At 40.7% G+C, this 25,646-nt stretch overlaps 1 protein-coding gene across 3 annotated transcripts in view; it reads right to left on the bottom strand.

Moving 5' to 3' along the window:
* bahd1 (bromo adjacent homology domain containing 1) overlaps positions 1-15,386 on the bottom strand; it is a 35,008-nt gene extending 19,622 nt beyond the window's left edge. The window contains exon 1 of one of the 3 annotated variants that reach the window (XM_082515127.1): positions 14,941-15,386. The gene's annotated coding sequence lies outside the window, so the exon portion shown is untranslated. Of the gene's footprint in view, positions 1-4,768; positions 5,405-14,940 lie in introns of those variants that run through there. The other 2 variants (XM_082515129.1, XM_082515128.1) reach the window with 2 other exon arrangements.
* Positions 15,387-25,646: the final 10,260 nt, after the last annotated feature.

Raw genomic sequence — 25,646 nt, forward strand, 5'->3', positions numbered from 1 at the left:
AGTTTAACATCCAGGCATCCATGAAAACGGAATTTATGACATTTAATGGAGTTAGAAGTTAGCAGGGAGTTAGCTCGCTAGCTTCTATCTAAATACAATATAGCATGTCCTGACTGCAGGGTTTTGGAAACAAATTAAAACGTACAGCTCTGCTATCACTTCCAACATAAATGAAGACAGAAAACTAAACAGCAGTGACGTTTGTAGGGTTACTGAAGTTGGGCTAGCTGGTATATAATGATGTGCTACGTGACCGCTAGCGACACAGCCATGTTAGCATAATATAAACAAGCTAACTTTTTTTCCACTCGATAAAAGTTAACGTGAGTGTTCTCGGTGGTCAGGAACAAATGTAATCGCATGGCAGGATGCTGTAAAAGGACCAAACTTCAGCCAGGAGAACAACTGAGATAATCCATCCACAATACGAGGTTAGTCATTCATATACTGCTGCATGGGCTGGGCTGTAGTTACATCCTAAGGTTTTAAAAACTGAGCTTAAATAAATGATTAGCAGTAATAAAAGCCGAGGGAGGTCAACAGTGATCACTAACTGTTTTAGGAGCTTTTTGAGATCAAATAGAAGAAAATACAAAACATTAAACATGTTAACAACACAAAAGCCATATTAAACGCAGACTACTTTAGACCCGGAAGTAGGATTCGTCACGTCATCACTTAACGACCGGATAGGAGCACATGCCATCGTTTAACAATGTCTTGGGTCGCAGTAAGTCTGCTTTAGATGGTTAAAACATTATGGCTCATCATCAAACTCTCTATGGAGAATATGAGTGGGATTTTTACGTCCAGAATGCCCCTGTTGAGACATTAATAATAATTTGAAATATGCATATTATCTCATTTACTTTAATGAAAAAAAAAAATCCTATAAATCACCAGAAAAAACAAAAAACCTTTCACCCTTTGAACACCGAGCAACAACCGCCTGCCATCTTTCTAAAGGCTACGATTGACAACAACTGATTGGAGCTGATGGTATTGTGAGACGCTCTTACAAGCCCACAGTAAGTGATGTTTATTATCTGTACTCATGTTGGCTTTCTATAAATCAAAGCGCATCACATCATGCTGTAATCTTTTTTGCCCGTTGTCCTGTTTTTAAAGTGAACCACTTAGGAGTTCCAACAGGGCTTTAATGGCTGCGATGGGGGCATTCAAGGAGAGTGTATGCGTGTGTGCGCCGGAGAGGGTTATGAGAAACAAAACAAGGATCTCATACACTGCACGCTATGAGCTGTCTCTTTGAAATTCACCTTTAATTATGGATTTAAATTTTTTAAATTTTACAATTAGGCAGCGCAAGTCTAAAAAAAAAAAACTACATATAGGGCTGTGCCGTATAATATCGTCCACGACATTGTGATATTGCTGTTATAGCAACGCCACACGTTCTTAGTGCGCATAATAATGAGACAAACCCGGGCATGCACCTAAAAAAGGCGAGCTACTTTAGCAACCTCCAACAAAGCACGATGCTTTGCAAAATAAACAAGAACACTGTTCCTGCCGAAGGTGGAAACAACAAACTAGTTTTCCACTCGAGGCTGAAAACATCGTCAACTATAACCGGGCTACAAAGGAGTAGATACTAGCAGCTGGTGATGTGCAACCCAAAAGTAAACAAATGACTCAAACCAAGCATCGCCGGCTGCTAGTTGCACTCCATATGGCAGGAAGAGCAAACGGTGGATGGAAATTACTGATGTGGTTACACGGTGGAAAATCAGTGCTTTAAGCAGCTGGTTAAAAAGTTAAGGTTAACTTAATATACTAAAGTTTTAAGCAGTTATTCTATATTTTTACTTAAAAATTCCAGGCAAAAGCTAGCTGGGACACTTTTGTGCTTACATTTGACTTCTGCCATGTCACTGGATATACTGCTGTGCCACTACTATCACACTATACTGCTGATGCTGCTTCTGCTGGCACCTTGTTTCAGTAGATTCACACTTTGATTTAGAAGGTGTGCCATCAGTGACATCAGCTCACTGGAAAAAAAGGAAAATCCCCCTATTTACTTACACTGACTGCAAGCATCACTGAAATGTAGCTTGCTATTTTTTCTATGTCATGAGAAATATCATTGCACATCATCTTGAAATATTTTAATATCATTTTAAGGCTGTATTGCCCACAATAAATGGTGTAAAATAATATTTTAAAAAACCATAAGGCACTCTAGTATTTACACGAGTTGACCTTATCAGCAAGTGTGCAACAAAGTGCATTTTTTTACTATGTCAGCTTGCTCTCAGGTCCCACTTAATGAAAGGTTGATTAAACCAAAACCTTGTGTAGCTCCTTTTGGAGTTCTTTAATTATAGTGTGAATAGTTTTATTCTGCTTTTCCAGTCATTTTCCCCCCGTCTGCTAATATAAAATATGTGCAAGACTTTCTGCGCTAAAACCTGAGTACAATTTTTTATAAGCCACAGTGCATTAAAATGAATAACGACACGGAACATACTCGGGCTTAACCAGGCGAACCACTGTAAACCCACTTAGATCCGGAGCGGACAACTCCGCCCGGACGTTTTTGAAACCATCTCATAGCTCGGTCTTACGGCCCTTATTGGCGGATGAGTCGGTGAACCGTGAAATGCAATCCATGAGGGAGAAATTTAATTTTCAGATAACAAGAGGACAGAGGGAGCCTCACATTGAGTTTCTGTCTGTGGATATCAAATCAAGTTACTTCATTTGAATAAGACAAGCGTGCACAGTGGAAGGACAGGAGCTCATTGAAGAGCATCATCGTTTCCCCTGGCTAAAGCATCGCCACGCTGACCACAACAAAGAACGCGGCCTTTCAGCAGAGGGAATTAATGCCAGAGTATTACGGTCACTTTTCTTTCGTGCTGTTGCGAAAATCTAACTAAAACACGTTGCCAGTTTAGATGAGCTTTGCTCACACCGCCTTATGCACAGCAGCAATGCCAGTAGGCTGCATAAAGCCACCCACACACACATACACACACAGTTTGAAAATATTAACATTTGTATTACGACTCTTTGAGGGAACATTAAACATAAGTCTTGAAAATCCCTGTTAGCAACAGTTTATGTTTTTTTTCTAACATCCCCCGTGTCCATGTAACCCATTCACAGAGAACACTGAGTCTTAATATACAGTGAAGGATGTTTAAACCCTGTTTATCTTTATTTTACACAGGAAACCTTTTTCTCCACTATCTGACTTTAAGACAACAGTAGACATGCCGAGTACAAATCTCTGTGACTAAATCTGTTTACTTTGAAAGGTCAAGGATTTAACAGATGAATCCAAAGAGGTCAAAGGCCATCGAGTGACTAAAGGCGGAAATCCATTTTTGCCTTCTTTGCTTTTCTCATTACCTTTGTTGTCGTTTTTTAAATAAATGTATCCCATAGCTGAGAATTAAAGGCTCTTTCCACGACATACTGCATTTACAAAAATATTTCATCTTTTAAAACCTCCTTAATGTGATACACTGCTATATTGTATTACACTGTTATATTCTTATACAGTTATAATGCTTTTTTAAGGACTCCTTAGCCCAAAAAAGGAGGATTTGATGATTTTAAGTAATCCTTTTTTTGGCGGTGACTATTTTCAATGTGCAAACCTATAGAATACAGTGTCAGTGTGAATATACAGTATACGCTATTTCATTTTTATAGTATTAAAAAAGCTGAAAATGCTGCAATGTTAACATTTATTCATTTTAAAGTCCTTCTTTCCAAGTGTTACATAAGTAACACTATTAAAACTAGTATCTTGCAGTATGAAGTTTCAAAAGTAAAAGGGTGCATTCATAATATCATATTGTTTAGTGCTGTGTTTTACTACTAATCTTCCAACATCTAAGCTGCATTTACCTGCTGCTGGGATTCAACACATTTATCTGCTTTTAGGCAGTTTGTCCTGCAGGAACACGTCACACAATAGAAGCTGTTAGTATTACTGTGTAGAAAAACCTTAATTTGCACACAAATCGCCAACCAAATAAATGTAGGAAAGGAAAAAGCTCAATATTTAAATGTAAAGTACTAAAACTGAATTATTCAAGTACTTCATCAAGTACTTTGGTTGATGCAGTGAAGAAATATCAAGAAAAAGAAAACATAAAGCAAAAGTGAGTAAAAATATAGTCATTTTTTTCCTTTTAAATCCTTTTAAATATCTTGAGACTCCCTTTTGACCCTGAGATTAGTCGGCAGATGATCAAATGCCAGTGCAGCTCTACTGTGTGAATCTTACGCATTTTAAAGTAAATGGAGCATAGTTCACACATCAGACCTACTTGCCATTGATTTGACTCTCTCCCTGCCGATGGCACATTAAGAGACTGTAGTTTCATCTACATCAGAAGTCCGATAGATACAGGATTAGGAGGAGGAGGAGGCGGCTCTGCCTGGCTGTCTCACAGGCTCATTCAGAAGAAGGACATGATGTAGCGCTGTCATCATGAGGGAAACAGCCCCGAGGCTGGAGCTCTCGGGGACCTAAGCTGCTGTGCTTCAGATAGTGCATATAACCAAGTCCACTTTCCTGGAGAAAATCAGCAGTTCCACAGTCTTACACCACCAAACAAACGCTAACCATCCTCCACCACCACCAACACCTCGCTTCTCCTACACGCAGGTTCGGGCTCCAGCAGTTACACAAACACCCACATCCACTACTGTTTCGCGAATATATTGGGTAGGAAAAAACGATTAACGTTATAATCACACTGTTCAACAAAATAAAGAAAATACATACAAATGACTCGCCTCTTGAAGATCGTAGTTGGCCACGGTGGTGGTGGTGGTGGACAGTGTTAATCTGACAGCATGCCGTAGCAGGAGTGCAGACTGCGATATGAGAAGTAGGAAATAAAAGGAGAGATCCTCAGCGGGGAAACGAGTGGAAAACACCCAACCATCCTCACTCAATCGGGCTTTTTCGGAGCTGCTAGTTAATATCAGTATCATTAGGAGGCTCGTATTACAGCCGAGTTGTTAGAAGCAGCCTAACCACCGACCCTGTCATCTCCAACTGTGACTGAAACACAGCAGCGATTCACCATTACCTCGCGTGTCCCGTTGGAAATAATCACCCACTCAATTTGAAAAAAATTAAATAAAATAATAACAATAAAAATCTCCCGTCCGTGATGTTTGTTTCTTTTCCCGATGATCAGTTTCTACTCGGTAGAGCTGCGGACCCGGGGAGCGATCCGTGGACCAAACAGCCCACAGTAGCTGGAGACGTGGTGAACAAATCGGTGAGCGGTGACCTACTTCCGAAGTGGCAAGCTGGAGATAATATTCATGCGCTGCCTGCATTCGCATTCGCCGTTGCACCGGGACATCCCCGTGTAAAATCACGGTCACGTTACTGTAATATTCCTACAGGGACTAAACGGTGTCATTGTGACAGTTTTTTCCACACTTCCTCGTGGTTTTTCTTTGCTTTTTAATTCTTTAAATCTTCTGTGCATATGCGCCAAAGACAAGTGCAATTTCCCCATTTCCCAAACGTCGGTCTGTTTTATGATGCATTTGTACCAAATGAAACCAGCTCTATTTTATGTCCCAAAAATAAATAAATAGAGTTATTGATAAGTAAGTTTTCCCTCTGCCTCATTGGCTGCAAAGCAAGAGTGAATGTACTGAAACCTGACTGACTTTCAGCCATTAGATGGTCAACTTGAAGCCGCACATCCACAAAAAGCGTAAGTTAAACATAATAAAAGCAAGTGGGCATGAATAAAAGATGTGGAATATTAAAATATTCTAGCCATAAAGACCATATCATCACCCAATTCAACTACAAACTAAATCCTTTGTGTAGTTTACTATATAAAGGATTTCAAGTTTCAAACGACTATTTGAATAATTGTTTTAAAACCAGCTGAAAATACAAGTATACGTCCATCTAAATGTTTCATCTTAATGTTCCCACAGCTTCTATACAGGCACATAATGCCAATAGGTACTATTCATTGAATTTTTAACAAGCCTTTGTTCAAATACAGAAGAATGCTTATTACAATAGCTTTAACAACTCATTGCGTATAAAACAAAATAAAACTACAGTAACTAAAACTTTCTTGGGTGCAAAAGGCATAGGAATATTCTAACATGCAGCCCTGCTATAGGTTGGATTGTGTTCTGGTTTTCTTTTAATAATAAAATAGGGATACATTCAGTTCAACTGCTTGTTAATGCAAATATCGAATCAGCCAATCACATGGCAGCAACTCACCGTGTTTAGTCATACAGATTTGTCTGAGATGACCTGAAGATGACAAACTTCTAGCCAAGCTTTAGAATGGGGAATAAAAGTGATTTAAGTCAGTCTGAGTGTGGAATGGTTGTTGGTTGTCTGGTTTAAGTATTTCACAAAACTGTTCATCTCCTGGGATTTTCTCACGTAACCATCTCTAGAGTTTAGAGAGAACTTCAGGAAAAGAGAAAACATTCAGTGAGTAGCAGTTCTCTGGGTGAAAATGCTTATTATATCTGCTTATTAAAAAATGTCTGTTTTTAAAATATTTATTTTCTTATGCAGAGAGCAAAGAACTTTGTTTGTGTAAACAAACTTAACCAAATGAAGATGAATCTGATTCTAACTCAAATCATTTATAATACAACCAAAGTGTGCAGACAAACATCTCTGAACGCATCACGTGTCCAGCCTTGAAGCAAGTGGGCTACAGCAGCAGAAGACCACACCAGGTGCCACTCCTGTCAGCTAAGAACAGGAAATGTCAAAATTAGACAGCAGAAGACCGGAAATATGTTTCCTGTCTCATGAGTCTTGATTTCTCTTTCATTAAAATGTTAAGGTCGAATTAGAAGTAAATAACATAAAAGCATGGCTTCATCCTGCCTTGTTTCAAAACTTAGGCCGATGCTGGTGGTGTAATGATGTAGGGGACATTTTCCTTTGGGCCCCTCAGTACCAACTGACCATCAGTTGGTACTAACACCACAGCGAGCAGTATCGTTGATGGCCATGCCCATCCCTTTATGACCACAGTGTACCCATCGTCTGTTTGCCACTTCCAGCAGGATGACACACCATGTCACAAATGTGAATATATGAATATAACAATGAGTTCACTGTATTCAAGCGGCCTTCAAAACCAGCAGCTCTCCGTCTAATAGAGCACCTTTGAGATGTGGGGGAAACAGGAAATTCGCGTCCTGGATATGTAGCCGACAAATCTACAGCAACAATATGGACCCAAATCTCTCAGGAATGTTTCCAGCACCTTGTTCAATCTGTACCACAAAGAATTAAAGCAGTTCAAAATGCAAAACCCAGCAAGAGCAAGATGTGCCTAATAAAGTGGCTGTGACTTTATATGAAGCACAGTTTATCTGTAAAGAAGCACAAAGATGAATTGCATTAAATGCATTCATGTTAAACTGTATTCATTTAAGTAAAAGCTACAAAATATCACAACTTCCATCCATGTGTTGACAAAATAAGTCATCTGAACAGATCTCGTTAGAGAAGAAGAGACATTTTAATCAACATTGATAACATTTACATAGAGCCCCAGGAAAAACACTAAATAATACGATATATTATGTAATGACGAATATGCAATGAGTTATAAATTCATCATGTTAATGCCTAATGTAGTAGGTTAGTAATGTTTTTCTCATGAATAACATCAAAAAAATAGAAGCATGTATCCCTCTTAATTAGGCTAATTTACTGTATCCTCTGCTCTGAATGAGACATTCAATCTAAACATGACTGATCATTTGCTGCTCATCATTTATTACCTCTTAACACAGATAAGATCGGCCCGTTGCGATACACACAAATTACGGACTATCACTGATGGCTGCTGGACTCACTCAGTGGGCGTTCAAGTTAAAGAAAAGCTTAACGGACGGTTCAATTTTGTTTTTCCACAACAGCCTGATTGGAAAGCCACCATGTTGTCAAGTTACTGACAAGTCAGAATCAAGCTTAACTGGGATAAATGCTGTCCTCGCTGATATCAGCTTTACAGTGTGTAATTAACAGCTGCAAAGGACCTGAGTGTGTTGAGCTAATGAGGCGTGAGCACCGGGGGGAGCTGAGGGAGAATGGACTGCTGAGAGGTGACCTGCGCTGCAATAAACACGCTGCAACACACTGCGGAGAGGTGCAGGGCAACAACTTAGAGGGCTAAATGCTTCCTACATGCAGGATGCACTCACTTACCCGCTCAGTGCTGATCTATAGACATACAGCAAACATCTCAATCATTTCAGGAGAAGCAAAACAAAACAAACCCACCAAAACATTTTACCAGAAGAGACGTTTGTAATGTGAAAGAGGAAGTACGTCCTTTTCCACTACAAGGCTTTTATATATTAGGAGATAATTAAAAAAAAAAATCATTTGGTCCTTAGCAGGATCTGAAATGATGTAAACTCAACCTCAGATGAACCACAACATGACATACTACACCGTGTCATTACTTATTTAGCAAAATGAAGAAGAAGCAGTTTGTGGAAACTAAGTACACCCTTCCTGCTTTTGTAGGAATTATTGGATAAGTAGCATCCAGACTCTTAATCAAATGCACTTATTTAACTGATCATCAGCAAGTGAACAACTCTATGAAAGCAGATGTTCTGGCAGTTTGCAGGTCTGGTGCTTTCAGCAACAGAAAGTCAGTCAGCTTCACTAAGATTGGAAAGGCTAATGTCTCCTCGTTAAGACGTTGATCGATTGATGATCTAACGTTAATCTGGGAATGGATGTAAAACCATTTACAAACAATTTGAAGTGAAACAAAAGATTATTCACAAGTAGAAAACATTAAAGGCATTTGCCAGTAAGCGGAAGATTGCACAGCACGTTTGATGAAAACCTAACGCAGCATATCAGCACGAACACCTCATAAAACTATGGTGGTGGTGGAGTGGTGATGGTTTAGGCTCGTTTTGCAGTCGCAGGACTTGGTTATCTCGCAGTCTTTGAATTGACCTTGAATGGTTCCGTATACCAAAGTATTTACAGAGTCAAATGTGAGGCCAACAGCCATTCTCTTGTAGACCGGCTCCTTTAAATAATCAAGATGTTGCAATGGCCCAATGAAAGTCCAAACTTCAGCCCAACTGAAATGCTTTGACAGGATCTTAATAGAGCTGCGTATGAATCAGTTCAATTGTACTTATATAATGCCAAATGACAACAAAGATATACCAATGCCAACAAACCTCAATGAACTGAAGCAACTCTTTAAAGAAGAGTTTGGAATTCAAACTGGGGGTTTTTTTTTTCATGCCAAATGTTTATTTATACCCTCAGCAGACACAAAGTACTTACAGAGCACTCATTCACTGGAGATGAGTTTTTAGTCAGTTCTAAAAAAAAACTGGCCTGAAACAAACAAAAAAATCATTTATTTGTTCTTTTCTGGTCTCCAACAAGTCCTCAGAGGAGTCATTTTCTAGCAGATAAATACTAGAAACTAAGAATAATGTCCCAGTGCAGTTAGGCTGCACACAGTCATTTGAGCCACTTGTTGTTGTTACAACAAAAATATTAATTATGGCTGCTCTAAAGAGCTAGTTAATGACTGGAATAATTGTTATGAGATTTTCAATCATGTCCCACTAACTGTGAGCCAACACCTTCAGTCCTACAGCCATATTTTTATATAACCAGTGTGAAGCAACCCAAATGTGATTTTTTTTTTTTTTTTTAAATCCCCAAACTAAAACATCACTACACCAGGAGACTAAATATTTGTGACAGGCATCAATATGTTCAGGGAGTGAAGCCCTGATGAGACATCATGCAGCGAAGGTACTGCAGGTGGGCTGAGAGGTCATTTCTCATAAACACACACAACACACTAAAACATTCAGTTAGAAAACTCTTAACTGAATATTTAATCATAATTAAAAGTTTTAAGTTATAAATTCTATATGATCAAATACTTTGGGAATTTAAAAATAAAATCACTTGAGTTGGTTGTGACTAAAGGTTTGGGTGGGCTGTGGAAGATTTTCACATTTCAAGCTTTGCTGTGGCGGACTGGCAAGGCAAGGCCAGCGCAGTTAGGAAGCCACACTTAGATGTGAATGCACTGCCTAACAACAGTGACACAGGCACAAATAATACCTTCAGGTCAGATCTTTAAGAATAAACTTGCAGCAAAAAAACAGGATACAGAAATGTACGATTTAGGCCTTTTGAGTTGAACTATGCACTCAACCTATTATGTCACCACATGGGTTCAACACAGTCCGTGGGGGGGCATTTGATTCAGATCGGTCATGTGCCCTTTGCCCAGCTGCCTGACTACGCAATGCTGGTTTTGTGTCCACAACTCGCTTTGCCTGTTCAAACTGACTGAAACATCGTGTACCAGTGGAGCTGATGCAAATACAGTTTCTACTGTTGCTCAAAACCTGCTTGTGGTATTATTCGCTGCAGCTCTTATGACTCTTAGCCGAGGTGTCCTCACTCTCAGGCTAGCTACAAGTGGCTGACTTGAGACTAATGGTCAGTTTGTCATTTTCCCTACAGTGTTTTGGCTGCACAGCAGCTCTGAGCCTGACAGTGATACCCACAGCAGATAATGTGACTGTTACACACACCAGCAAAGCCTGAATGCAACAATGATGTAATGAAAATCACATACAACCGCACAAAGCTCCACATAAAACAGCTGGGTGACACCCTAGAGATTAAAATAAAAAAGTACCAGCAGTGCTAATGAATGGGAAGAGTCAGTTTAAGAACAGAAGAGGAAGTGCCGTGTACACCAGTCTCCTGTCATTAAAACAAAATGGACTTTTTCAGCAGGGCATATCTCTCTAACCACTTTAACAACCTGTCATTGTTTGGCTGCAGACTGTTTGTTTACCAGGGGCTTTCTAAAGGGAGCGTGTGTGCGAGAGAAGTGTTTGTGTCAGTCTTGGCTGATAGCAGCAATGTGACAAATAGCTGGTTATCATGTGATTGAGTTTGCATGTGTTAGGAAAGATTTTAAAGTCTAATCTTAAACTCAATTTTAACTTAATCTGACCATTTCTGTTAGAAATAGGAAGACAGGGTGCACAATTCAGTCTGACGCAGGCGGGGGGGGGGGATACACGGAGCAGTCAATGAAGCTTTTTAAAAACAGCCAAGAAACTGATAAACATGATAGACAAAAATCATCTTAATTGCACACGTGCAGAGGCAAAACGCAGCTTCAAAAGAGAATGTGTCATGCACACAGAGCAGCGCTTCGAGCGCAAAACTGGTTGTAAGCTGTTTATCGTCTTCAACGTGTAGCCTACCGATGTAAAGATGACAGTTGAGCAACACAGAGCAGATACAGGACAGGAAGTGTAATTATCTGCTTCTACTGTTCTGCTTCAAAGAGACGGGGCAAGATGCCAGGCTGCCTGACTAGCAAAAGGGGAGGAGAGAGGGGAAAAAAAGAGAAGTAGATGGAGAGATACTGATGAAGATCGAAGTGAAGCAACAGAGAGGAGAGGAGAGGAGAGGAGAGGAGAGGAGAGGAGAGGAGAGGAGAGGAGAGGAGAGGAGAGGAGAGGAGAGAAGAGAATCTCACCTCTTACATCTCACTGAGCAGAAGAAAAGTCAAACTCAGTAGAAGTCAGAGAGGCTTTTTTTCCTTTCACATTCAGCTTCCTGTTTTTCTTTGCCTGACAGCTCTTCAGAGATACAGGCGTTTGACACAGACTTTGTGAGAGAGCAGGGGAAAACAAGAGGGGGGGGGGGATATTTAAGAGAATGTGTGTGAGACAGCGATGGAGGGAGGAGGCAAGAGACAAGAGAGTGATGGATTGAGATAGCACGGTGAATGGAGACAGTGAGAGATTGTCATCATCATCATGAACAATGACTCTCTGATAGAGGAGGCCTGAGGAGCTGAGGAGTGAGTGAGGAGGGGGTGGGGGTGCCCGCCTGCCCACCTGCCAGGGTCTCAGTCATGCTTTTAGCATCTGCCAAACTGAAGGACGCTTGGTGCCATGTGCTTTTCGCTGAAGGAGCCTGACGTTTGTCAGTCACAGGGAGGACTTCTGTTCTGTTTAGTCGCGGCCAAACAGGATTTACTGTAATGCCTCCATCAAAACCCACACACACACACACACACACACATGTAAACAATCCCAGTGTGTGTCAGAAGTAGAAGGGAGTGAGACCCCATCTCTAAAATCTCCACTGCAGCTGTGGACCAGTGGACAGCTGACAGCAGTCTGTGGATCTCTGCTCCACTTCTCCTCCCGTCCACAGCAGCCCTGCCTCCTCTTCTTCTATGTTTCCATGAAGCAGGCCTGTAATTTTCACAGCTGTGTCTTGGAACTGAGCCAGCGTGAGTCGGGGAAAGAGAGCGCAGAGCAGTATGGGCTGGCTAATGGCTTTTAGACAACTAAGGGCTACAGAGCAGCTTTGCTAATCCCGAGGTTCGCTGCTCATTCAGTACAGAGAAATATTCATACCAGTGAACAGGGATAAGAAGGAAACTCATTAGCATTGGAAAACATTTAAAAAAAAAAAAGGTGCAAAGTTCTGTAAATTGTATGTTAACCTGTAACAAGCACTTCTTTTGTGGTTATGATGGCATTTAGTCAAGTAACAGCTGAAATCTACGATCGCAGCAATTGACCTCATTATAATGTCAATAAAGACATAATTACAGGTCAGCCTGGCTATGTGCAACGCTGTGGTTGGGGGTTAAACTTCACTATTTGCCCTATTTTCTTCCCAATAAGGCCAACTAACCTGTGGCTTTGTACAAAATAAAATAATGATGTTACTTTCTGTTCCACGTGCATTTCTTTGGAATCCCATCATACACCCACATCTCAGCTGAGGCTGGGTTACCTGCAGAGGACAGTGGGCACCTGCTCTGAGGTTTCGTAACTTTGCTGGGTCAGGGTTTAAGGATAAAGCTCCCAGGTAGCTCTGTGTGTCAGCTGGTTCCTTTAGATGTATTATATGAAAACATATCTGGTTCTTGCTTTATGTAAAGTTAATTTTAGGGCTTTATAAGAAGTAAGTTTGGTATTAGAAACAAAAAAGCTCACTTACTGAGCTCAGCGCATGAAGGCAACTTAGATAAGCATGATTATTTTTAACATAAAGTGCTCTTTAAACTCAGCTGGTTTGGACAGCACTGTGATCATGAAGAAACGACTTGTGTTCTTCACTTAGTGAATAAGTAAGTACATATAGGAAATGGATTTCTCTAATGTTCTCCCTAAAAAATTCTTTAGAAATACAAGTTTCTCTGCTAGAAAACAAATCTTGAAAATGTAACAACAGATATTAGATTAAAAAGCAAATTAAAAAACTAAACTGTTACAAAAAACCCCCAAAAAACAGCCCAAAGTGGTGTTTCTATTAGACAATATTTAACATCACTCTGTGGGGAATTACAGTGTGATGACAACCACACAGTGATGTTTTGGAAAATTGGGACTTGTCAGTGTGCTTTTCCTACGCAGCTGTAGGCGGAAATTGTTTCACTTTCAGATGATCTTTTCAACAAGTGAAATATATTTTTAAAGATGATAACAGGGCGACAACACAGCCACTGTTTCAGTTAGTCTGCTAACAGCTATTCTTTTCATTTCTGCCCTCTCCTCCTCCTCCTCCTCCTCCTCCTTCTTCTTCTGACCACATGTGTCCCGACTGCAGGCTGGAGGTATTCGTCTCCTCTGGGACATCTGGGAGGTCAGTGCGTCTTTCCTCCGTGGCCACATCAGGGCAGTTCTTCAGCAATAATGGGATTAAGTCCTGGATTGATATCCAGCTTTATGGCTCACGTGTGGGCAGCGCAACGCTATTCAACATGCTGCTATGGCAAGCCTGTCAAGGTAATGCTGGAGAACCGACCAGACACAAATCTACCACGACCTCCAAAGCTGGCATTCTATTGTCAGGCTCTTCTGCTCACAAGGGCCTTTACAAACACTATTATGCCCAGGAACTCACCAGGCAACTTGTGTTATAAAGCTCATGTCATATGAAAAGCCTGCACTTTCCAGTGACCTTTAACAGCAGGAGATGATTCTTCCCAGATTATGGCATTTCATTTCCTTGACTTACTGATTGTTTAGTCTATGAAATGTCAGGGAAAAGTGCAAAACAGTCCAAGTTAAACCTTCAGATTGCTTATTCTGTCAAACCAGCGGTAATGCAAGACGTATTCAGATGTTTTACCTGAGTAAAAGTGCCAAAACCGCAGTGAAAAGGCACACAAGTAGGCGAACAAAGCATTAATAATCTTCTATAGAAACTACAGCTGTTAAATAAGTAACCTGCAGAGAACTTTCAACTGTTTGGAGCAGATGGATTAAACCACGTAAAACTCTAACATCAGTTTGTTTATCTTTCTGAGTAAATCAACGTTTAAACCGTCCAAAACGCCACTACTACCACTACTACTTTGGTGGCATCATTAGCTTGAAAGTGTATAAAAGATTAATAAACCCCTCAGATTCGACTAATCGGCATGCTTTAGCCGTGTCTTTAGAAAAAAAAAAAAAACAACCCCTTACATGTTCCAAGAGGATCTCCACGTCCCCCCTGCTCTTACAAACCCACAAATACAAACTCCAACACAGAGCCGAGCCTCAAACTTGACTCTAACAGAAGCTGCTTGCGTGACATTTTCTGCGATCACGAGCTGGGAGTCTCAGCCGATCGAGCCTTGCTACCCAGTGTTTGGCCGATTAAAAAAAGAGGCAGCTTTGCCACCTGCACAAGTGACACCACTGACAACAGATGTCTCCGAAAGTTACCTCCGAGGGTTTTACAGATCCCCGGCAACAAGAAGGATCTGCTATCTGTCAATAGCTGACAGATTATTCCAACCCGAGCTGCCTCCTCTCTCTCGATCCTGTCCTGCCTGACACTTTCAGTTTTGCCTCGAATGCGATAAGAGTTGAAACGCTTTCGCGTCTTACCGTTTCGCAAAGTGGAAAATAACCCAGCGGGAGTCGGTATGGTGGAGAGGAAGATCAGTTCCACGGCAAGAGAGAGTGATGCGTCAGGTGTACGCTTCCCGCAAGTGAAGGAGGAAAACCGTGCGGAGGGCGACTCATGTTGAGTTGATCGGCTGAAGCCTTTTTTCTTCTTCTCCTCTCTCCTGCTCCGATCTGCGCCGCTCCACGCTCTACGCGTAAAAATCGCCACTCGGTAAACTTAGAACTAAAGCAGAGGTCAATAAGACGGAGCGAGGCGCACTCGGCACTCCGCAGAAATCCTGCAAACTACGGCTCACTTTGGCATGTTTTTACATAACAGCATCATCCGCTTTTTGTGTTGACGCATCATGTAGCCTAGAGAAAACATGGAGTTTCTTAAAGGGCCACGGACGCATCGTCCACATGTCACCGTCCCCAGCAGCCCCCGCTGTGGCTGACAGATGGGTTTCACCCAGTTAATGTATTTAAGCCCTTTCCTTTTGACGGGTGTATTAACCTAACCCTGGCGGGGGGATTGAGGGGAGAGGGTCGGGCTCTGCTGCTGAACACTGAGTGAAGAATTTATGGAGTTTATGGTCTCCCTTTTTTTGTATTGTGCTTTTGTTTGCGATGATATTTAAAATGGCTTGTTTGCAGAAATTGGTCGTCGGGTAGTATTTTAGCATTTGAATGTGATCGCGGAAACAATAACAAAGGTTATGATTAATTTAGATGAACTGACTTAAGCTAAACAAACGAGTAATTTCTAAAGTAAAATTAAGCTTCTATTTGAAAAAAAAAAAAAGAGTTAAAAAATGAGCAAAACCTTGCAGCAAGTAAACTACATTTGAAAATCTGCAATGTGTAATCACGTGCTGTGGTTGTGGGTTTTCATGTGGGTGTGTTTTTAGCCCTAGACTCTTATTGATTGGTGCACCAATATACCCCACTAGGTATCAGGGGAATACCCACTAATTATACCTCACGTTGCTGCTAACCCTGCAGATCTACAATAACACAATGACATTCCTCGTCAAGGAAACCCATCCATCCATTCAGCCAATGATTTTCTTCTGCTTATACAATTCAGGGTTGCAGGGTAGCTGGGGCCTATCCCAGCTATCATAACTCAAAAGGCAGGATAGCAGATTGCCAGTGGATCAAGAAACTCCAAAAGAATAAGCCCTAGAAAGAGTTCATTAAAATACAATACAACACCTGAAAATGGCAAAAGCATCCCTCAAAATTGCATCGTTAGAACCACATCGCCATACCAACATGCAAGATCAGTAATTAAACTGTCACCACTTCAGATAGATGTGCAAAATTTCATGAGTTTTTAAGCACTGATAATAGATTTTTAAAAATTATTTTGGTCACTTGTTGGGGAAATTATTTGTGTAGAGCAACAGAGGCTATATGCTTTGACTCATTAATTTCTGAAAGCTCATAAATAAAATCAACGTAGGGAGTGAAACGATAATTCATCCCAGGCCACTTGATATCACGAGCTACATGATTATCAAAGAATTGGCATTAATTTGGAAAAGAACAATAATGTTAAATATCAGCTGTCAATTATTAAAACAAAATCTGAGAAATAATTCCACCTGTATACTAAAGATATTTAAAAATGAAATATGTTAATATCACATGAATTAACCAGAAAATGTGTAATTGCTCTTTTAAACTGCTTTTGTTGAGTTACACTAAAATACAGGTAATATAATAAAAGTTCATTCTTTCAGCCAAATTAATCATGTAGTCAAAATATCCATCATCCATTCCCAGTCACATGTCTGAGCCATCTCAACTAGCTCCTTTTGATGTGGAAGGAGTAGTGGCTCTACTCTGACACCCCCCGAGCCCCCGGCGCACGAATGACCAAGCTCCTCTTCTTGTGTCTTAGGGAAAGCCCAGCCACCGTTGGCAGCTCATTTCTAGTGTTTTGTGTGAACAGAGTGACCTGGGATGGACTCAAAATCCCTTCTGACTTGACTTAAGCTACTGAATCCTTTGTAACCAGACACTTTTGTCAATGCATCTCCCGTTTCACCTCACTTTACAGCAGCAGTGACTGCTTTTTAACGAGACACTCATTTCATTTGGTGTAAAAAGCAATGCCCCTCAAATCTCTTTGCTTTCAGCAAATGTGAGAGAGAAGAGAAAAAGGTTAGCTCAGTTCTAAAATTTATGAATGGATTCAATTTAATTAAACGTCTGCTTCACAGTGCTTTGACTTAATAAAACAGGCATTATATTGTGGCCTTTGGCTAACATTTAAAAATTAATTTCTACAATTTTAAGCCAAAAAATAATTCTGTAGTTTATGTTTTCGCTTCCTTGACACACCTGCACTAACATTTAAACTGCCTACTGCTGATAGACTTGCTCATGTTTTGTTTTTTGTTCTTTGTATTGTTGTGTAAACTGATTTAATGTGCGTTGTGCAGCGCTATTTCAAGAGAATGGCATATTTTTCAATTTTCAATCCAGACCTCAATGGTAGTATAACATGTGGAATTTATTTTATTTGGGAGATAAAACCTGGTGCTCACACAGGAAATTGCATTGCCACTGCAGCTTTAATACAGTCGACGCATCCCAAACAGCTAAACAATATCAATTCCAAATACAGTTAATAACATAAAAATAATTAAATTGGCCAATAACCAATGTGCAAATATGCAAACATGCAGATCATCTTATCATTACTGTGCATTAAACAGTCCTGTAGCAGCGGGTAAAAAGGACCTCCTGAGATGCTCAGGCTTGCACTTTGGTGCAATCAGTGTTTGAGTGAAGATGCTACTGTCGATAACCTCCGGAGCATGAAGAGGGTGGGCAGGGTTGATGGTAACTGCTTTCAGCTTCGAGAGCATCCTTCTCTCTGCCACCTGCTGGACTTTCTCAAGTTCAGACCCGAGCACAGAGCCGACCTGCTTGATAAGTTTGTTTACTCTGTTCCTGTGTGCTGTGTGGACCCCTTTCTCCCCAGCAGGCCACAGCATCAAACAAATCACCACCATGTGGTTGACACTGTGGAGCAAAGGTTGACAGATGTTAACCTCCTTGGGAAATTAAATCGTCTTTGTCCCTCAGTGTACACTGCTTCCATATGGCTCTTCCAGTCCAACTTAATGTGCAACTGCACATCAAGGTATCTGTGGCTGAACACCACATTAATGGTGGTTATAGGTGTTGGTTGGGTCCTCCTCCAACCTCACCTGAAGTCTAAAACCATCTCATTGGTTTTTGCGATGTTAAGATGGAGATGACTGCAATCACTCCGAGTCAAGACAGTAGGTTTTTAACTAAGCTTTAGTTACCCTGTGATAGGCTGGTGACCTGTCCAGTACTCTTGTCCAATAACACCAGTGATGTGATCAGGCCATCCCTGACCATTTTACTGCTTTTTGATATCAAATGTGTTAAATAGAAATTCATTTCTATTTATTTGTGATAGTTTTAACAAAATTTGGGACATAGTGTTAAATGCTTCATATTAGTAATACTTCAGAATATCCAAAAAGAAAAAAAAAAGACCTTTTAAACTTGGGCACAGTTGCTGAATTGCTTTGTCACGTGTCTCTACAATGTAGGGTTGCCAACTCCCTGAAAAATAAATAAGGGACACCTCGTGGCCAGGGCCGGGCGACCCAGTTGTCTTCACCCTTCCCAGTGTGGTGAATTTTCTAGCTCTTTTTTTGTGTGTGAAATTATTTTTTTTAACCCTTTGACTTGAAGTTGATTTAAGTAGATGCATATTCTATTCTTTGTGATATGAACACATGTGAAACAAATGATCATTTAGCCATTTATTTTTAGCTCAAAATGACAACATTAACACATAAAACAGGTCTCTTTCTTAAACAGAAGCCTGTCATGCTTAACTTTTGAGAATATAAGTAAATCTTTCTTTAAAAGAACTCTGTCCTGCTTAACTTAAAATAATAGAAAACAATAGAAAGAAAAATATTCTTGTAACAGTGCACATTTAGTGCATTTAGTACAATTGGCTTCAGCTGAGGTATTATTTCAGCTTTTCTAATGCTAATCAGCTGCTCCCGTTTGAAAACCCGCTTGTTCCCATGATTATGCATCTTAACTCATCATCATTATTCATCTATGTATTACTTTTATGTATTAGTCATCTATTTGTTGTAATCATCTATCCTTGCAGTCGTTTATTACACAAAATAAATTATATTATCACACTTCTGGCCACATAGCGCTGATATTCATTGCACATGCCCATATTAACTTTTTCCAGCCAGGTGTTTTCCTTTTCCCATTCTTCCCTTTGTCTGAGGGGAACAAACATTGCTGCTCTAACGCTGGGCTCACACTGTGCGGTTTTAGGCCCATTTTGAGCCGATTTTTGAGTGATCGGACCGATTTTGGCCTTCATCGTGCGTCGTGTAGTATACGTGGGGTAACGAGAAGTGATTAACACCTCACGACCAGCTCCCGATCATCAATCGCTCGTGAGCCGCTCACACTGCTCGCGCGCAAACACGTAAACGCCGTGAAAAAGACTGAGCAGCACGGCTGTGCAGCGTGTGATCTGGACACAAGCGATGGAGGCACAACTTGTAGAACTTTGAAAAGCTCATCCGAGCCTTTTCGATGTGGCCTCACAAAATTATCACGACCACAACAACCGTGAAAATAGTTGGATCTACATCGCTGCTAAATCACAGCTGCCTGATCATGTTTTTCATTAGCAATTTAGCAAAGTTGATGGTGGTGGTGTGTCTGTGTGAGTGAAAGACAGAGAGAGCGAGCGACAGATTTTCTGTTATAACCTTCATGTTATGGACGCACAGTGTGAGCACTCAGGTCGCATCAGAGCATCGGGCGGTATAGTGTGAGACCTGCATCGTGACCTACCAACTTCTAACCCCTGCGAGTCAATCGTGCAGTTTGAGCAGGAGCTGAATAACGCGACTGAAAAAATCGCACAGTGTCTGCCCAGCTTTAGGTGTACTGTCGTCCGAGACTTGCACCGCAGTGACGGCGTTTGTTCCCCTGTTGGCCATGCTTCTTGTTGTGGTCATCTGTTGTCTTCCGGTATTTTCTCCGTAAGCGACCTTTCCTCGACCAATGAGATGAGCGGTAATCTGAATTGTCATACTCGAATTGTCATAAGTGTGCTGTCAGCTCATTGGTCACAAAGCAGGAGAGGGGCTGGGAATTATGTTTTCAAACAAAGCGTTAATTCCATTAACATTTATAGACTACTTTTGATTCTCACTGTATTACGGGACAAAGTGCGTCCCTTATTAGCTCAATACGGGACGAGTACTTTTGTTTCTAAATACGGGACGATTCCGTATTTTAAGGGACGGTTGGCAACCCTACTACAATGGCAGGTGCTTTCAGGTCAACGTGAGGTCCTTGTCGAGCAGGTATGCCTGAGACGTGCTGCTAAACAGAGGCTTACCCTCATCCAAAGGGAGCTGCCCAATAGGAAAGAAGAAACGAGACAATGCTGTCCAGCAGCTTGAAGTTCTGCATGTGTCAGCAAGCTTTGGGCACGACGGTGAGTGTGTTTACTGCAGTAGGTTGTTTGGAAATGTCTTTGCATTTTAGCTGTCTGCTGAAATAAAATTAAAGATTGAATAATATAATAAGTATATCTAAAAGACAATGTCTTTCTGTTTTAATTCAAAGGCTTAAGGAAAATACATTTCAATAATTTCTGCAGAATTCTCAGTGTCCTTGTAGGTACACAGGTGAGCACATTGGTCTTATTCTCAGAAGGATGGCGGTATGGAGCCCGTTAGCACTGTAGCAATGGAATCAGCTGTAGGTGACTACAGAGGGATGAGCTCAAAATTCTCCCCTTCACAATCAACATAACACAGCGCAAGCACAAGCAGGTACTGTGTGGCAATATCCATGATCTCATCTGTCTGGACTGACACAACAGCCCTGCTCTGCTCTGGGCTGATGACGTCCTCCCTCACGAGAGAAAACAAGTATCTCATGAGCTCGTTCTGCATCGTTCCCCTAGAAACCGTGGCGTTCTCAAGGCGCTCCTTTCTGGGGTATTCTGGAATCCCGGGGTTACCTGTACTCCGAACTCACCGCCGCTGGCTACACATCAGTTAAATGGAGCTCCATCAGCTCTCACTTGTTTCCTCCCAGAAACCTGTGGGTTGATTTCCCCAAATATTTTGGCTCATTGTCCATGTTTCCTGTGAAACTTTGCTGATCAAACAATATTTTCTATCCCTGCATACAATAACATAAGAAATAGTGAAAAGGTCTAAAGATAGAGAAATTTGTCTATGTCAGGTAGTTCACTGTGTCAGCTTATAGTCAAGTCAAGTCAAGTCAAGTTTATTTATAGAGCACATTTAAAAACAACCAAGGCTGACCAAAGTGCTGTACAGTAAATACAGATAAAAATACAATAGAACACAATTTCGTAATAACACCTCGCTGATAAAAATAAAATAAAAATATATAAAACAAATAAATTAAACCTTTCTAAAAGCCAATGAAAAGAGGTGAGTTTTAAGAGCGGTTTTAAAAGTTTCTAGGCTTTTGGAGAGTCTGACGTGAGGAGGTAAACTGTTCCACAGTCTGGGTGCAGCCACAGCAAACGCCCTCTCTCCCTTTGTCTTTAATTTATACCTGGGAACATCTAAAAGCATCAGGTCGGCTGACCTCAAAGATCTCCTGGGGCGATAAGTACTAAGGAGTTCTGACAGGTAAGAAGGTGCAGTGCCATTTAAAACCTTAAAAGCCAGCAATAAGATTTTAAAATCAATCCTAAAGGCAACTGGGAGCCAGTGGAGAGAGCAGAGAACCGGAGTGATGTGGTCTCTTTTTTTTGAACCGGTCAACAGGCGAGCGGCAGCGTTCTGCACCAGTTGAAGGCGATGTAGACAGGAACGATCTAGGCCAGCATAGAGGGAATTGCAGTAGTCTAGCCGTGAAGTAATAAAAGCATGGACCACTCTTTCTAGATCGTTCCTGCAAAGGTAAGACTTGACTTTGGCTAAAATCCGCAAATGATAAAAAGATCCCTTAACTACAGAGCTAATTTGTTTATCAAGTTTAAAAGCATTGTCAAAAATAACACCAAGACTCTTAATGGAAGAAGTGCAATCGGAGGTTAGGGGTCCCAAAAAGTCAAGAGAGAAGTTGGGATCTTTAGGAAGCCCAAACACAATGACTTCAGTTTTGCTTTCATTAAGGTGTAAGAAGTTAAGAGTCATCCAAGTCTTAATGTCAGACAAGCAGGAGAGTAGCGGCTGCAAAGAAACATTGCAGTTCAACCTCAGAGGGAAGTAGATCTGAATATCATCGGCAAAGATGTGGAAGGACACATTATGTTTACGGAGCACATCGCCCAGAGGGAGCAAGTACAGAATAAACAACAGGGGGCCTAGTATGGACCCCTGAGGTACGCCACAGGTTAAAGGAGCTCTGGGAGATGACAGTTCACCAAGGTGAACAGAAAAACTCCTATTATTCAAATAGGACTGGAAAAACTTTAAGACAGTGCCCTTTAAACCGACACAATGTTGAAGGCGGGATAGCAGTATGTTGTGATCAACAGTGTCGAAGGCTGCTGTCAGGTCCAGGGTTACTAAGACAGCAGCACAACCAGAGTCAACAGTTAAAAGCAAATCATTAAAAACTCTCAGAAGGGCGGTTTCTGTGCTATGCCGAGCTCTAAAACCAGACTGGAACTTCTCATAGAGATTGTTATTGTCAAGAAATAGCTGGAGCTGCGTGAGGGCGGCTCGTTCCAGTACTTTAGACAGAAAAGGGAGGTTGGAAATGGGCCTATAGTTAGAGAGTAGGGATGGATCTAGATTAGGCTTTTTAAGGAGTCTACCTGAGCACCGTTTAACAAAACCACTGTGTTTATAGCAACTAATAACATTACAGACATAACTGACTACCATTGTAACGATATAGACAGTAATAGTGTCAACATATATTTGCTAATTTTGCATTTTTGTGTATAACTTTGAAGACACAGCTGAGACCAGCATTCAAACTAAGGAGGAGTTCCCTGATCTGATCCAATCCTTCCTTGTCTTAACACATTCCTTTTATCTTCCGTGTTTACTTCTATTTGTTATCCTCTCCTATTTTTTCTTTTCTTTTTAGGGGGAAATCAGTCATTAAAGGGTTATTTTTGTTTATGTACTTTGTTATTTATGTCATTTAGGTTGTGTCTGCATTTTGGTTCTTCTCCATAAAGAGCTAAAATGTCACAATGGGTGAACTAATGATCAAAACTAAATGGCTTCAGACTGCTTATATCATACTTACGACATATACTTGCATGCGGTCCACCAAAAAATACCAACCACCCATAGCCCTGTGGTGATGACACTATGCCTGAGAAGCACACAGTGTAACTTCATTACAAAGAAGGTCTTTGTCTATTATGACTCAGTGTTTTCTGTGTAGGAACAACACACAACCATGCTAGTCCTTAAATTTGGAAAATTGTAATAAATGTGTTTCGGGCATGAGGATCACTGTGATCTTCAAGTTGTATTGTACGTAATGACACATGATGGCGATGCTATTAAACATAGCATGAAAAACGTTTGCATCATCATGATCTGTAGGTTTTAGTCACCAGTACAGAGGAGGGTCTGAATCGAAATCCATACATCCATATGCGCTAAAAAAATGTGTGTAATATTGTTTCATAAGTACAATATAAAATGTTGCATTTAATGGAATCTGGTTATTTGAAATTCACTTGACAGGTGCACATTCAGTTTACACCAAGCACATTTTCCTTAGTGATCAATTATTTGAAAAAATAAATCTTTCATTTCATATTTCAGTCGCCTTTTTTAAAATATTGCTTCATGTTTACTGAGGGTCAGGGATGTTTTTTTGTTTTGTTTTTTTTGAGTGTGGCCTCATGCTAGAAGTTTTAATTCCATGCTACAAGTCTGGTTAATTACACGTTAAGGTTTCTTGACAAAACACCATAATTCACCACTGTTCCATCGACACGCCTTTCAATGAAAACTCAGAAACTCGCAATTTAGCTTCCCCGAGGTCTTTAGACTAAACTGACCAAATATGGAGGATGTCATTAAGATAGAAAGCCTGAAAATGATGAAATCTGTAAAGTGGAAAATCACGGATTTCCTGTTTGGTTGAGGGCACTGTGTTTTGTACAGACATGTGGATTTCCTAAGGCCTCGACTGTTATTAACTGATGTACACAGAGTTAACGTGTAAATTCTTGCACTAACTATGTGGTTAGAGAACACCTGTAAATTAAACACCATGTTGATGTAGTATATCATGATTAGAACGCACAAAGCTCACTTCCCACTCACGTCTGCCATGTAAATGTCTGCAGACTTGAATACTTGTAAAGGCTGTGAATTCTTGGGCTATTTGAGTTATAACAACTTTTATAACAACTTCGTGTGCCATAGCGAAACAACTCACGTGCTCCCCCAGATGTGCTCTTTATCAGAAAAAGCCTCATAATTTAGCATTATGAAGAACAATTCTGGTAAAAAAAAAAAAAATCCAGTACATTTTTCTGGGTGACTTAAAGTACAATGGCTGAAAACTGCAAAAGCAACTGAAGACAAAAAAAGATGTTTTGCAACAACTACATGCAATATGAAACGTATTACCATGTACGAGGTGTGCGCTAGGTGTCATAGATGTTCAAGCATCCCTAGTCCCTCAACAACAACCTCGTGTCAGAGGTGATTTATCATGTTGCCAAACTGAAAACTCGGCGCATTCACACGAAAGCAGCACGGAAGTGTGACAGTTCTTCTGACCTCATTTGAAGTGGATGTGGTCAACCTGCTAAGAGGGCTACATCAAAGTATCAAACATTTCCTAAAAATCTTTTATCTTTTTGCCTGACTTACTAGCCCAATATCAAAGTTATTGGAGTGGGTGGACAGATACACATGGCGAATGTGTGAATTTATATCCTGCTTGATACTAATGAGCGTATCCATTTAACTGCCAATATTTCTAGTTTTGTGGATTGAATTTAGCATTTTTTTTCCTCAAATGGTTTAGTATGTGGTTTCGACCATAAATTTTGCTTGTTCTGCCAGGAATAAACAAACAGTCCCAGTGTTGCCGCCTCAGTTGCAGAATTATTTAACTGAAAACTATGAAATTACAAACCAAGCATCCGAACTAGGAAGAAACGTAGTTTAAGGAACTTTGGCATTGTTGTTGGTGCCAGATGGGCTGGTCCGGGTACAGTACCGCACAAAAGTCTTGAGGCAAAATGTCTGGAGCAATAGTTCTCCAGGTTTTCTGAAGATCTTTTAAAGTTTTTCCTCAGACATTGGCTGCTTTTACTCATTTTCAGTCCAGTCCTTGTACCTGACCATTTTCAGAGGAATGCTTTTGATCTACTTTAACTATGATTCACTTAACCATAAAAAAATGTCACGTTTACAGACAGACGACAACTTGGAAAAGAATCCATTTTAAATTGTATCTTTAGGCCAGGGGTGTCCAACTCAGGCCTCAAGGGCCGGTGTCCTGCAGGTTTTAGATGTGTCCTTGATCCAACACAGCTAATTTAAATGGCTAAATCACCTCCTCAACATGTCTTGATGTTCCCGGCCCTTGAGGCCTGGAGTTGGACACCCCTGCTTTAGGCACGTTATTAGCAACAGCTTGTCATAAAAATGCATCATTTGTGCTTATATAGTATTAAA

Source organism: Aulonocara stuartgranti, assembly GCF_965226115.1.
Source record: "Aulonocara stuartgranti genome assembly, chromosome: 19".
In the NCBI taxonomy this organism is placed as follows: Eukaryota; Metazoa; Chordata; class Actinopteri; order Cichliformes; family Cichlidae; genus Aulonocara; species Aulonocara stuartgranti.